The sequence below is a fragment of the Perna viridis genome, chromosome 1 (genome assembly GCF_037379345.1).
Source record: "Perna viridis isolate PV_CMFRI_1.1 ecotype Kerala chromosome 1, ASM3737934v1, whole genome shotgun sequence".
Lineage (NCBI taxonomy): Eukaryota > Metazoa > Mollusca > Bivalvia > Mytilida > Mytilidae > Perna > Perna viridis.
The window spans coordinates 28044107-28060483 of NC_142445.1; positions in this window are offsets into that span (position 1 = coordinate 28044107).

Genomic DNA, 16377 nt, shown 5'->3' on the forward strand with positions numbered 1-16377 from the left:
ACTCTAAATTGTGGACTGTTAATGTCTGGCGTAAAAGATGTATTTTGCATAGCAACGTCAAAAGCAGAATCATATGAACCAGATAAGAGAATGATACATTGATGGAACTGCTCTTAACGATGTTTTTGATGTTTTGTCTAAAGTTTTGAAATAATTACTGAATATGTCATTGCATTCGTTTAACAAAAGCGGCCAAAGGATTAGCCAATTGATATTGAACATATAAAAATTCTTCATATTTTTTTTGACAAATCAAATAAACTATTTATATTTTAAAAAAATTTCTTAAAACACAATGAAACCGAATAGTCCACGAATTTATGGTACAAAAGCCTGGTCATATCTCTGCCCTTGTTGTGAACAATATTATATTATCAATAAAGAAGCAATTAACAAAACCGTCACATGTTTATGTCAGCAGTTTCTGTGCAATGCCTAACAGGGATAGCAACCACATAAATAGGTTTCATATCATGGAAATCAGGACCAGATTAAGCTTATAAAAATCATGCCAGCGTGAATATGACGCACTCTGCAACATAGAACCAATTTTTTTCCCTATATATTTTGAAACTATTGACCAGACTTTCTGAAAATTGGCAATTTAGATTTCCGTGTCGAATGTGTTAATTAATGCTAAATTACATGATAAATCATAAACGTTTTGTTAAACAAAGGCCATTTAGATTACCGATAGTGGGGATCAATTTCTAATAAATGTGTTAAGTATTTCACCGTTAAAGAATAGGGGCAATGTGTGTAAGGTGTGGCACATGATGAAAAACAAAAACGCAGATATTTTATTGCATTAACCAAGGTGCTTCAGGATAAATTTAAATAGGTTTCCAGTTACTTCCTAGATGTATTGAATATATTTGAGGCAGAGAAAACGAAATTGAGAAATATGATGTGCCATCCATGGCATGATTCTTACACAGAATGGTACTTGAATAATTCTTTATCTACAACAAATGTTCCTATTATTTTTATTTTTCAAATTAATGCGTTTTTTAGTTAACACCCTTTTAAATACATTTAAGACCCTTATTAAAAACAAAACGAAAGGGATTACAGTGTAATTGGTGTATGGATAACAGTTTAAATTAATATACTTGTTTCTTCGACAGAAATGGTTGTAAAATTGACGTGTATTTAAGTTGCTATGGATATACTGGCATGCTGTTGCTAAAAAGACTTGACAATACTCATTAATGCGGTCAGTGATAAATTACTCTGTCAATGTTCTGACAAGTATGTCTGGTCTTTTGCAGACGCTTCCTTTTAATTTTCAAGCAAATATGGTTCATAACTAATTAAGATAAAATCAATGATCTGCAATATGAAAGATAGTCCTTGATTAATTTCTTATTTTCATCAGTTCTATTCATAATTTGTGAAAGATCATTTTTCATATAAAAGTCTCTCCAATCATGTCAGTAGAGAATTAAGAATTATCCTGGTTCCCGGGACTACGTTCCAGGTATTAGCTACTAGCAATGCACTCTCATGAGACTGAATATTGCGATCGGGAACCAGTCTAATTAAGAATGAAGTCGACAAATTAGAATAAAATTACATACAAAACAGATAAGAGATAAAGAAGACAACACATAGAAAACTAACGAACTCGCAGAATTAACTCCCACGATAAATCGGGAGTAATATCAGATATTCCTAGATAAGCATGTTCTGCTTCCCAAGAAACAAATGTCACGAGTATATAAGATTTGGTTGACATCAAGTTTGCGGGGTTGTCAATCCGTGTTCTTCTTCGCAAGCGACACATGTCACGAATATATAAAATTTGGTTGACATAAAGTTTGCGGGGTTGTCAATCGGTGTTCTGGTTCCCAAGCGACACATGTCACGAGTATATAAGATTTGGTTGACATCAAGTTTACGGCGTTGTCAATTCGTGTTCTGCTTCCCAAGCGACACATGTCACGAGTATATAAAATTTGGTTGACATCAAGTTTACAGGGTTGTCATTCCGTGTTCTACTTCCCAAGCGACACATGTCACGAGTATATAAAATTTGGTTGACATAAAGTTTGCGGGGTTGTCAATCCGTGTTCTGGTTCCCAAACGACACATGTCACGAGTATATAAAATTTGGTTGATATCAAGTTTGCGGGGTTGTCATTCCGATAAGATTAAATCTAACTGAAGATATCTTGTCTTATTAATGAAATAGAAACTTAATATTTGTTTCATTTGCATTGAAAATATGTACTTGTATGTGTCACCATGCATCTTACAATAAAAATTCATTTTTTATAATTATAATCAAGTCAATTTATAATTAAATTATTTTTTCTCAAAGAAATGAGAGTATTAGAAGATATTGTGGTTATGATTAATACAAAATTTAACATGATTTTGTGAAATATTTGAGTGATTTTATATATTTATTTTATAAGCTAAAACATTTGTGTAATTTTTGTCCTCAGTTTTGTTTTCTTTCATTTTTAAAAACACATTCTATTATGGCTGGTGATAGTAATTTATGTGTTGTTATCCAAAATTGGTTTGATACAAAACTAACAGCATTAGACAAGCTACCGTATGGCGGGTTATTTTTGCGGGTGTAAAATTTGGCGTTATAAGGTAAAATGTATACCAAAAACTTTGCGTTTCTAATTTTTGGCAGATGCTTAGTGATGCACAAACTACTGAAGACCCGAGTAAATATTTCGCGAAATTTATTTTTGGCGCCTTTACACAGACCGTTAAATTACGGCAAAATTAGCACCCAGCGAAAATTACCCGCTATACGGTATCAGGATAACAACAACACAGCAGGTTATACCCTCCCGCCATGAACCAATCCTTGTAAATTGTGTTCAGGTGCAGTCTCCAACAATATGCAAATAAAGACAACAGTGTAACAAAACCATCGATTTATTGACAAGAATCGACATTCATGGAAGTAAGAACATTAGATCAGAGACCGAAATAGCTGGAGAAAAAAAAACACAGAAAAACCGTGAGATTATATAATGAAGCATTGCCATAATATTTCGGACTGTATTATTATCTGTAGTTTATAAGTCCTGCTACTATGACTATAGTACTAAAACAGACGTATGTCCCTTATACTGTAATTTTATGTCGAAGTATTATGGCATTTTACGTTTTGGAAATAATTAAGTAAAACTCCCCTTAACAATGGGTTAAAAAGAGATAGTAAATGCTTCGTGCATATCTTTCCTGCTCTATATTTAACATACAAATCTTACGTAAGCCTCATATTAACTGTTTTAGCGGAAGTTCGGTTTGAAGATATTTACAGCATAATTTTATTGCATTCTACCGAGAATACTAAGGGAAATCTCCGGCAAACTTATCTAATGATATAATGCATTTCTTAGAAAACGAACAAGCACTTTTTAAGAATATTTTATGTATTGGTCTTTATAAATATCAGACAATAGGGATTTATGCATGACAAAACCCCGCCGAAATCAATTTTGTTTCGCCCGTGCAGGTCAGGGTGTTAAAAGAATAGGCCTGCAGCAGCGCTAAGCTTGTCGTAAAAGGCAACTAAATAGTGCTCAGAACCTTAGCCGGGGGCTAGGGCGCTCTGCCCACAGAGCAACTGGGATGTGTGCCCCAGGTGGTGGAATGGGGTACCCCTGGCGTGTTATATGCTGGGGTTGTCAGGCTATAATACGGAAAACCTGACCGCAAACCATAGTGGTGCACCGTGTTGGCAAAGATGACACATTCCTCGCACGTAAAAAAACCCTACTGTGGTATTCTCCCGAAGTAGGAACCATATGGCTCCGCCACAGGAGGCTAAATTGCCCGACCCTACCCACCTCTAACTATTTCCAATGGCAATCAAAATTTCTTCACCCAGTTGTGCTTGTGTCCCATCCCATTTTTCATTTCATCTTCATTTCATGTTCATTTTATCATCCACTTCATGTTCATCGCCAGAATATAGCTGAAATATTGCTGCTCAGGCGTTAAACCCCAACAAACAAACAAACAAACAATTTTGTTTCAAATTCAGAAACAGTTAAATACCACAAAAAAAAAACATTCTTAGTTTGTCATTCATTAAGTCAACTTTCGAGATAAAAATTGTAAAGATTGTGGATAAAATTTGACCTTTGCAAGAATTATTGTTCTTGATTTGGTTTTATTTGTTTGAGTTACGTTAAGTTTGATATGGTAAAAATTGTTGATAATCTTCATTACTATTCCCTACAGTTCTGTTCTATTTGGTTTGTTTTATGTGATAAATATTATTGCACCTGTTCAATGCTCCATGCTTTTAATGAAATCTGATTCTTTCCTAATTTCCAGTGCATTTTTTAAGTCATTGATTCTTTTATGACGTGCTTCAAAGCTCTTTATACCACAGCATGGTAAAAACGTGATAAACACATGACTAACATTTCGTGCAGAACAAAGACTGCGTCTATTGAAAAATATGAAGAAACAAGTCCTATTGGAATCGAAATAAATTACGGAAAATCCATTTGTCATTGCTTGCTTACCATACATGGCGCGTTATTTTACCCCCACCCCACCCCCCATCGATAGAGAGGGGTTAAATAACGACATAAATGGTCAGCCCGTGGTAAAACAATGATCGAATGGAGTTTCCGTGATTTAATTCGGTTATCACATTTTCACCATGCTGTGGTAAAAAAAAAATCAGTGACTTATCAAATGCAAAGGAATTTAAGAAAGAATCGGAATTCGGTAAAAGCATGGAGCATTGAACAGTTGCTTTATATCCTCTTTCTAGAAACACCCACAGAGTTGCTCATTACGCTCAAATATGGGTTAAACTACGTGATTGTGAGCAAATCTGCTCTTGTGGTTGGAAATGCCCACACCAAATTGATCAATGTGTTTAGGATGTCGACCTTTAACTTTTGAAGTATTGATTTTAGTCTTGCGAAATCACAACCTATAGTTCAAGAAGCTCATTCATAAGATGATTTGTGTGATACAAGCATAAAACAGTTTTCTCATATCATTTTAGTGGAGTCCGAATTGCTCATTTGCTTTTGTTACTTTGTATGTATGATTTTAGTTACTTTATGTTCGTTGTTGTGTCTGTTTTCCATGTCTGGTCATTGTCCCTGGATAACATTCTTTTGATTACCACTATAACATTGGGTCTCTTCATTATTCTATCAAAAAGTAATTTGCAAAATGTGAAGATGTGTTATTAATCTGAGTTATATTTTCACACGGTAGTGGCAATAATCACATCAATACTGCATCAATCCAGCCCTTTTGTACAATGATGGCCCAGTTATCAAAAATACACATCAAAACGGAATGAGGATATCTGCAAAAATGCCACTATAAAACATCTGTTCCATTACAGATAATACCAAGCTTCAGAACTTTCAATACAAATAAGAATATAGAACTTAAGTGTCGGTTTTTATAAGAATCAGGCAAAATGGGAACATGTCAAAACCGATATGACAATATAATTTCACTCAATGATGCCTTTTTTCTATTTGAAAGGACCATGATGATTATTTGATCCCTACATCACTGGATTTACTCAGAATATTTTCGATAAAATGGTAAAAAAATGAGGTTTTTGACAGAGTTTTCAGCCTTTGAAATGCTCATTTCAAGTGCATTTCGGTGAAATTTTAACTCAACTTGTTTCTGATGGTGCAAATAGTCCTATTAAACTTTAAAAACGATTTTTTACACCGTGTTTCACCCACTGCCTGATTTGTACAGAGACTGACACTTACACTGTAAATCCTTTGTTGCATAAACAAGGGAACTCATGTGGTAATACTAAATAGAGTGTTTTCCGCAAACTGTGTAAATGCAACATTAGTAATAATACCTAGCTAAGCATTGTAGTACAGTAACTGTTAAAAAATAGTATTAATAAACATGCTAATGTTCAAAACAATTTGAAAAAAAAATTAAAATGATATTTTTATTTTAATGAATAATGATTATACATTGTACACCTGAAGATGTACTGGACACATGCCAGATTTGGGATTATTTCAAATATTGTATAATATTTCAAATAATAGTTAGGGGTATGAAATCCGTGCACAAAAAAAAACTATAATTGAATATTGTATAAATGATTGCCCTTACAATCTGTTAGTATCAATCAAGGAGTAACCTCTTATAAGAGCATTAGTACTATAATACTAAGCATAAAAACGAAAACGAATCTCGAAATAGATAACAAATTCCAGTTATAAAGTACCAATGTATTTCCAATATATATATTGTCACTTTCAGAAAACAGTTTTCGGTTTTCGGTTTTTGTAATGCATTTCAAATAAACCAGATACAAACAAAATTGATTCATCTACTTTCATGTCATGAGATATCATACCGGTATTTCATTATCATTTGAGAAAATTTAAGGTATTATTAGATCAACCTTGTTTCGCATTTCTATTGTAAATTTCTAGTGTAAACAAGATAAAGCTCACATTAAGCAACTGTGAAACAAAGCTTTTACAAACATCATTTTTGGCCGACACAATATAGTATTCGTTTGATCATGTTTCCTTGAATATATCTGTATCCTTGAAAACAATCCTCTTAGTTACTTTTGTATTATGTGAATTATTCAAACAGGGCAATATGGTTTTTTTTTTTTTTTTTGTTGGGGTTTAACGTCCGAGCAACAATATTTTAGCTATATTCAGACGATGAACATGAAATTGATGATAAAATGAACATGAAATGATGATGAAATGAAAAAGGGATGGGACACAAGGACAATGGGGTCGACAAATTTTGATTGCCACTGGGAATAGGGAGAGGTGGGTAGGATCGGGCAATTTGGCCTCATGTGGCGGAGCCAGGGCAATATGTCATTGAATGTCAACGAAATAAGGTAGAAAAGATGTTCTTTTCAGATCGGAATTCGAGTTAAATCCTTAATCCTTAGGGAATCATGTGAACAGTTTTTCTTCAATATTATTTGATGCCATGTTAATCTCAATTGAGACAGAATATTCCACGGTGGATGGTAATAAGTCATCGTACAAAGGTGTTGTGTGATTGGTCTTCTTAATAAACGGTCATCGTCCCATTTATTATATTGTATAACCAGATACAGATTAGGAATGGCGTAAACTTCCAATCTACTCTTTACATAAACCAATCAATATTTTTAAAGAAATTCCGATGTTCCATAGGTAAATCATTGCAACACTTTTTTCATTATATTACTTATGTATCAAAGTATCTTAAAAAAAACATTTGAGAAAGGCGGCGACTGAGGTAATTTAGATACATATACTTTTGATAAAAAACCTGAATAAAAGAACACTTAAGCCCTCCTGATATCACCCTCATTTTAAGTTCAATATTTCTAGTCTAAATTACTATCCTCTATTTCTATATTTGCCAATGCAACACTCTCCAATGCTGCCATACTCTATGATAGTTTGAAATAGTATTGCAATTTGAGACTGTTTTCATATAAAGAATTGAAACGATGGATTTTGGATAAATGTTTTTCTTATCTTTACATTTCAAAACGATACCAATTATAGACATGTGCAGTTTTTCACTTACAGTGTGTTGAAAAGTAATCCAGGAAACCATGATTCTAGCGGAAATCAAAATAATGTTATCCGTGGACAAAGTCCAGGCATGGAAAACAGACACACAAAACAAAAAACATAAAATAACCAAGAAAATACGTACAAAGCAATAAGAATGAATGAGCAACTCGATCTAAAAATGAAGAACAAGAAGGTGAACGTAGAAGTTATTAAGTTAAATTCAATAAAACACAATAAATTGCTACTTAACACATTAAATTTAAATTGGCTGAATGTGATTATAGTAATAATGTATGATTTTACTCATTTGAAAATCTTTCTTTTAACACCAACACATTCAAAAACATAATATTTGAAGTCTAAATATATAGGGATTTTAACTCGAAATTCTATCGAAGATGAATAAAAGAAAAAATAAAACACAGTTAGTGAAAAGTTTAAATTTCAGACAAAAAAAGTGTTATATGAATGATGAACAAGAGATTTTATATTGCAAAATAATTATTGTTATTGGGTATATATTTATTGCTTCTTCACACATTACTAGGCAACATGAAGAGGGATAACATTGTTTCTGTTTTCCAAGCATCTTCTTTTTTTTCTTTTCTTTTCTTTTTTTTCTTTTCATCATATTAAATAGAATGTTTCATGCAATGCTTGTACATCATCTCTTATAAGTTTAAAGTTAAATATTGAGCACAGCAGACAAATTTGGGAAAATTTCAGTTTCGTCGTTATGTCACACCGTGTTTGCTCACAAAGATGTTATATGAGTGATTTGAACAAACATGTTACGAATAGTATCTAATGACCGCTTCAGAGTACATGAAGTATGAAACATTTTAAGTGTATTTTGAAAAAAAAATAGTATGTTTCATAAGAGTAATCAAGGGAACCAATATTCTAGCGGAAATCAAAAGAATGCAATCCAGAGAGGACAAAGACTTAACAGGGAAAACAGACACACATAACAAAGAACATGAAATTACTAAAGTAACACGTACAAAGAAACAAAAGTAAATGAGCAATTCAGACTCCACTATAAACTGGGAGCATAGACCAGGTGCAACGGTAAAGTACATTTGTACTCTGCTTTTCTAGAAACATCCACCGTAAACGTTCATTGATAGAAGCTAGGAAGTTACAGTTAAAACAAAGGATAACTCACTGACCAGGAATGGACTGTTTGTCTGTTTGTTTGTTGGTGTTTAACGTCCGATCTGCAATATTTCAGCTATATTCAGACAGACGATGAACATGAAATTGATGAGAAAATGATCATGAAATGATGAAATGAAAAAGGGATGGGACAAAAGGACAATGGGGTCGACAAATTTTAATTGCCACTGGAAATAGGGAAAGGTGGGTAGGGTCGGGCAATTTAGCTTCCTGTGGCGGAGCCCTATGGTTCCTACTTCGGGAGAATACCACAGTAGGGTTCTTTAACGTGCGAGGAACGTGGCATCTTTCCCAACACGGTGCACCACTATGGTTTTCGGTCAGGTTTTCCGTATTATAGCCTGACAACCCCAGCATGTAACACGCCAGGGGTACCCCATTCCACCACCTGGGGCACACATCCCAGTTGCTCTGTGGGCAGAGCGCCCTAGCCCCCGGCTGGGGTTCTGGGCACTATTTAGTCGCCTTTTCCGACAAGCTTAGCGCTGAGAAAACGGACAAAATACCATGAATAACGCTAATTAACTAAAAGACATTGCACAGAAAACTGAAAGCAACCAGAACTTAACTGAAAAGGTAGGATGGACATTGTATATGCGCACTGGTGTGGCAAGCGTTGATATACTTTTTTGGTATCCATCTGCACCATGAAAACTGATTTTTTCAACGTGTCATGGTTTCCATTTCCTCTTTCGTCTACCCCGGACTTGACTTTTTATGAACAACTCGGCAGGTGTCTCTAGAAAAGAGAGGACGCTTACCCTATCGGTGTACCTGGTTCATGCTCCCAGTTTTTAGTGTAGTCCGAGTTATTAATTTGCTTTTGTTACTTTGTATGTATGATTTTAGTTACTTTATGTTCTTTGTTGTGTATGTCTGTTTTACATGTCTGATCTTTGTCCCTGGATTACATTCTTTTGATTACGCTATAACCTTGATTCCCTTGATTCTCTTTTATATTATTCATTGTATTTTTTATTGAAAAAATATTTGTGTGTTGTTTCAGTTTTCCATACTATATATATCCCTTTATTCAGAAGAATCTTTATAAACTTCGTTTTAAAATCACTTGATTTATAACACCGGGCGTCCCTTCAATCTCTGCAATAGATTTTCCCCAATTTCACATTATCCTTTTTTTCTACATATTTCATAGGAGAAATTGATTCCTCTACTACACGCTTTTCTTGTTGATTTGAATTATTTCTCTAGTTTTAATGGGCAAAGGTAGATTTTTCATCTCGAGTGTAGAAACAATCTGAATCCCTCATTATTGAAGGCGAATTTATATACAAATCTGGCCTTGTTAAAAGACTGAAGTAATAAATATTCTTTCATTCTATGTTAAATCTAATTAAAGCTCTGGATTTATTGACTATACACAAAATTTAAACTGTATTATTTTCATTTTTGTTTAAGGTTTCATTGCACCGGTTTATTGCGGTCTCGAAGTTTATGAACAATCAAAAGCTATCCATTATAATGCACCTTCAGAAGTAAAGATATGTATATCTATATATATATAGATATTAATGTAGGAAGATTTGCAATATGTGCTCTGTAAAACGCATTTAAAGCATATATTTGTCATATTTTGTCAAAAAAAACCTACATGAACAACATATGAAAAACATGTCTTATGAATCAATGAATCACTTCATAAAAATCAGGAAAATAGAAAACATGACTTGTAGTTTTTAAATGCTTTCCATAGAAATCAATATGTGAAATATAGTATTGCTTTCGTATTATTTAGAAAAAAACACATGATGTCATATGTTTCATAAGCATAAAATCATACAGACGTATTCTATGTTAACATAGCTCTATTTATTATAGGTCTGTCTGAATTTTATATGGATTGGTACTTAAGTGAAAATTGCTATGGAGTCTTTAAATAACAAATTTACTACCTTTTAGCATGACCAGAATATATTCAAGGGAATTACTTTTGTCATATTGAGAACAAACTTTTCAGTTATCCATTAATGTTAGATTTTTTTAAATTTACAAATTGCATGACAAACAAGCTTAAATCATATAAAGTATACAATTCGTGAAATAATCAGCTTTTATTTCTGTTGAAAATTGTGTTTCCTTCCATACTTCAAGGGAAATAAATCATTAAATAAAATGCATATAATACTGCATGCCCTTTGCCATGACAGTAAACACATACATGTAATTGAATTGTGTATCACCAGTACAGTATTTTACATTTTCGTTATAGTAAAATTTTTCTGTAAAGGTACCATTTTTGTGCTGTATAAATTACCGCATTTTCGCGATGAACAGAAAAGTGCAAAAATAATATGTGCGAAATTGATTCTTACACGTAAACTATATGACGAACCTTTCTTTAAACTGCAAAAATTGATACCCGTGAATGTGTGCGCTTGACAGAATCTACAATATGTATCAACCGCGAAAATTAAGCAGAAAATTCTGTAAAATGTGATACACCAAAATTTGTATTTTTGTTGTTAAGTTGCTTTATAGGTCTTTATGATGAAATGAATAATTCTACAGTACATTCTATATATTTTTACCTCTTATGAACAAGGATTATATGAAAAACCACATGTTACTTTCTGTATACTATGACATTTTAAACAAAATATCGAAAATAAAATATGTAGGCTATCCAACAATGAATCATATTTTGCATGATTCTTTTCTGGAGTGCTACTTGATACGTTTACCGTATTGGTACATAAATCAAAGAAACTTGCAAGCCCAATATAAACTCTACAAAAAATGTTAAGGGCCACTATAGAAAATTCAATAAATTTAATTTTATTATTATCAGCATATATGTAAAAAAATCTATAAATCAATCACTATAACAATAAAAACAATCGTCTCAAAAACAAATGACAGTTTAATAACGTTTAAAATCACTGTCGTAATGGTGGAAATCCAAATTCTGAATATTAGGAAAAAAACTGGCCCTTAACAATTTTTGTGGAGTATATAACTATAGTGCTGTCTGTAAGATAAGATATGAAGAGTATTGGTGTGGTGTATATATCAGAGACCAAAATCCAACCGGGATGAAAATGTCAGCCCGAAGCAAACAATTGGTCTTCAATGAACGACGAGGAAATTCTTATACGACAAAACAGGCTGCAACTGGCCCCAAAACATCTTTATACAAAGGTTCGGCGAAAGAGTTGCCCCTATATACTCAAGTAACATACAAAAATAAACTAACGGTGAAAACAAAACAAGACATACAGAGGCCAGAAATTCATGACTTGGAACAGGCGCAAAAAATGTGGCGGAGTTAAAGTACTTTTGGTGTGATCTCAACTCTCTCCTTAATAATCTGGCCATTGTAAAAAAAATATTACACAATTAAACACACCTAAAATCAATTGAAAAAGGTCTGAATCCCTTGCTACAACGTAAATAAAGAAATTGAATATAAATTACACAAGATAGCTGGTTTTGCATCAAATTTGAGGTTGTAAAATGGAAACTGGTTTGCCATTTTTTAGAATTGACTTCATGGGAAATACAGGCTCTTATGTCCAGTTAACTACCTACGTCATTTAGGCAAATTCCCACAGAAATATATCAATATCAGACCATCTTTTTCTTTACAAGAAAATGCCGTTTCCATTTATTGTAACATTTTTTCATTGTCGGGATTTATTGCGTTTGTAATAAGATAAGTAAAGAATTTCTCAGGCTTATTCAGTATTTCTGTTAGTTTTATGCATCGGTTCCATGATGGTCTTGGAGATTTAAGACAAAGAAAAGTTATCGATTATATATCGTTATATATATATTAAGATGTTCTCTTGAACTTGATACAATAAAATAGACTTTTTCATTTTAGCCAGTTAGTTAGTATATGCATGAATAATTGTGTACATAGAAAAGTGCAGTTGTTTTTCATATGGACCCCCAAAAATATGAATACATGTACATATATTTCCAAATATTTCCAACTTGAATCTGAACATATGTTTACATATATTTTAAAACAAAGCTTCTATTTTGTATAAATTTATCTGGCAAAAACAAATAAGGACTTCGAAATAAAGAAAAACAGATTTAAGTTGTAAATGTCAATGCTATTGACTTTTCACAATAACATCAGGAAATGATTTCAATGAAATGAAAAAAAAATTACTATATTTTAGCACGAACAAAATATGTTCAAGACATATACGTCTTTGATAATGGAAACAAAGTCTTGTGTTATATATTTATACTATTGTTTTCCCAATCAAAATGACAAATAAATGTATACCCTGTAATCGCCTTCTTTGTTTCTGAAACCCCCCTTTGAAAATCACTGTATCCGCCCCTACGATGACAAGTGGCTAAGTTCATAGATATTTATAATGTTTAATCCGCAAATTAAACAAGTGAGAAAAAGAAAGAATCTTGTGAATTTTGGAAAAAATGAATGGTTAAACGCAACGTTATCTGATTGTTAAACAACGTACAATTTAAATAATTTTAAAAAAAAACCTGTATGCAGAACCAAATAGAGTAGATATGAATATCTGCTACTGCCTGTGGCTTTTGGGACAGGAAGATAAAGTCACGGTGCTGATGTATCTTCATAAAATTCAAATTTAAAGTAGCTACTTGCTAAAACAATATTAAATCAGCTAAACAAAAAGTTCCTTTTAAGAGGTTGTATTTAATTTATTTTTTGTTTGTTTGATCTAATTTGCTTAAAAGTATAATGATATTATATGTCTGGCTTTATGGATACCAATTACCAATAAAAGTTATTGCCCCGCAAAGAAATGTGACATAAAATTTAAGCATTATCGATGCATTTGTTCAGCTTTCAAGTCACAAACTTCATATCCCTTCGAAACAATGCTGCTTAGTATAATTTTTCCATTAAATCCCATGGACACCTGAAAATCTGACCATCTTGATTGCGAGACATGAACAATATTTTTCTATGGCATAATTATTTACAAATGCTCTGATATTTACTCGACTTAATCAGAAAGAGAGAGCATCTCAAATGCAGATGTGAAATATTGAGTTTTGACTTCTCATCTGTTTGTTCCTTTTTATAAACCAGGTGAAAAATGTTCAAACATTTGTTTGTTTTTCGTAAATTCATACTTGTACTTTTTCGTACTATACCTCTGTTTTCTCTTTATGCACTGCACTGGTATCACGATACTAAAAGATGGCATAATATGACATTTGGAAGTTTTAAAGCCCATTTTTTCTTCATGTATCATTATTTCTAACGAAGTTCCATCAAAGAGCCATGTTTGCCATATCATCAACATCAAAAGGAAATACAAAATTGAACAAAGCATCAGCAACGTTAATGAATGAGTGGGTTTTACCATTGTACCGAACGATAATTAAGGGATATGTTTTACTGGAAATAATGCTACGCATGAAATAATGATCCAAACATGCAATAGAAAACAATTAGACTTAACATACAAAAGTTCTTGTATTTATATCACTTACATGTATCGTGTTTGTATGTAAACATGCAACGATAATAAGGCAATTTAGTCTGCAAAGATACTCGTAAGCATGCATTTTCGTACATTTTAACATTTTGAACACTTCTTCGTTATTCTTATGGAGTATACAGTTCACAGTTGATCTGTTACTGTCGAATCTTTGTTCTGTATACGGACATTCTCGGTAGAGTGCGGGTATAGTCAAATATACTTCTCAATCAGGGGTATGTTTAGCCTTTGTTAATATCATCACTACAGAAGTTTTACGGTCGACATCACAGTCTGATCTACCGATATGATGTTTCATTCTTCCAGATATGACAAGATATCTTCAATTGAATTCGACGTCTGACCGTATTGACTACCAACCGAACTCGACACCTACTAACCACAGAAAAGTACGTAGCTGCTCTAACAATAGACAAAGTGGCCAGGTCATGGGATTCACTACGATTCTCTATTACAATTATAAATCACACTGCATTGAAATTACCGAAGTTTTAATTAAAGTTTGCATGCCCATGTATGCAGAGATGATTTATTTTATACTCTACCGGAAAGTCCCTGTATCCGCCTCTACGATTAATGCAATTCTAATGGATAACAAGTAGAGAAGAGTAGTAAATGTATATGAAATTTAAAATCAGAAACTCGGAAAATACTAATGGCTAAGATTGAAGATATTTCTAAAGAAATTCTTCTTAATGCTGATGTGTTTGATATATATTTTTTCAAATCATAGCACACTTCAATATGATAGTGACTGTGCCCTTTTATCAATGACATGGCTTTGCATTTTCAAAGGGTTCTTTTTAGGTTTAAACTATACTTAATTTTAAATCATCGTTCTTTAAATATGTCTTTTATTTGAGGTACACAAATACCCATACGAAGATCCGGCTAAAATGAATATTAATCTTTTCGATAAAACTCATTCTATCTTTTATTTTGGAAATGTCGTGCTATCTTGTTTATACGTCCAGAAGGATATACATTTTTTTTCTTTTACAATCTTCAAGTAAATGTTTTGCCCTATGTTAATTTTCATTGCATGATTTATTGCGTTGTGATAGCAAGTTCAAGTTCAAAATCTGGTGGTTTCAAATTATAATTGATAATGGCGTTTATTTTATGATTGTTTTTGTTACCTTGATCTATTTCTGTCCAATTTCGGTCATGTGTCAACTTCTTACAAGTGATTTACTATGTTTGCATTATGATACAGAGTGGATATGAATGATTTCCCCCAACGTGAAAAGTGGTTGACACGTATCAAAGAGCTTCTTTATTGTTGCTAGATTATTACCGGATTATACTCCCTTCCGGAGCACCTGATATCATTGTTGTAGTTCATATTGCTAGCGCTTTAGTTTTTCTAGTGACGTTTTGTTTCCATTATCTTTAGTTTTATGCGCAATCTTTGTTATTCGGTCGCTACATTGAGTATTTAGAACGCCTCTGTGTTATATGTTCATGTTTATGCATTTAAAAAAATACGTATTTGAATCATCTCACTGCTGACGCTACAGTATTTTTTGATAATATTGTTGTACGAAATTAAAAGATATATAACGAAAACCTATAAGATACAAACAAAAAACATAGATAATTGAAAAAGACAATGAAAACGGGAGTAATCAGATATCAAAGAAATAGCCTTATTGTAAATAGACTTTCCTTAAAAGATGCTTCCTGTATGTTTGTTTCATCTTAACACAGGTTTGACAATATAAATAGAGTAGGAGGGGAATAATACAAACAACTGTTTGTGTGGCTTTATCATAAAAATAACATAAATACAATTAAAGTAGACAAACATCTAACATGTGCACAATAATATTTTCCTGTACAGTGAAACATATCTAAACTGAACCCTGATTAATCCGAAAACCTGTTTGAACCAGACACTTTAAATTGCATATTTATATCAAAGTTTTGACTTTTAGTAAACTGAACTCATTTTTAAATCCCAAAATGGTACGGTTTAGTCAAGTTTCAATGTATTATTAATTTAAGTTGATATGAAAAAACTGAAACACACTTTTTAAAGTAGATTCTTTTATTATAAGAAAACGCATTCATAAATTCAATTATTCAATACCCTCTGTTTAAGTCGTTTTATAGAAAGATCATGAACTATGGAATGCTCTAGTCAATTGTTTATGAATCTTTGATTAGGTTTTTTTCACATCAAA